Genomic DNA, 565 nt, shown 5'->3' on the forward strand with positions numbered 1-565 from the left:
GCAGCAGTGAGCGGTCTTTATTACAGGAAGCTCGGAGTCTCACACTGGGTTACACAAAGCTCACTGAGATGTAACACACATGACTTGTATGAGGACGATGGCTGCTGATCCCGGAGCTCGGCTTTGATGCCAACAATTGGGACTCATTGTGACAACCTCTCGGGGAAGAAATGATGGACAGTGTCACGTCGGATTATTTCATGTCCCCTCTGCAGAATCCCGGAGCTCACTTCCCTCTCACACGTCTACTTTGATGTCGGTCTTGCGGTCGGACGTGACGTCTTTGGGATCCATTTCTGCTCCTTCGTTTGGAGGGATCGGCGGTGTCTCCGCTTTCCCACAGGCGGGTGATGGGCATGTGTGAAGCGGAGGACACAGAGGACACTTGTGGAATGTTATCAGTTCCTGGTAGAAGAGGTTGTGCTGAGCTCGGGGTCAGTGACACGCGTGTTGTCGCAGGAAGGACAATGACTCCGCGGACCTTTCACATACTACTGAGAACGTCCAACGTGCAAACTCCACCATAGGGGGTGACAACCTTTTGCCTTTTTCTGTCCAGTCATCA

The sequence above is a fragment of the Nanorana parkeri genome, unplaced genomic scaffold, assembly GCF_000935625.1.
Source record: "Nanorana parkeri isolate BGI_ZX_2015 unplaced genomic scaffold, ASM93562v1 scaffold1687, whole genome shotgun sequence".
Classification (NCBI taxonomy): Eukaryota; Metazoa; Chordata; class Amphibia; order Anura; family Dicroglossidae; genus Nanorana; species Nanorana parkeri.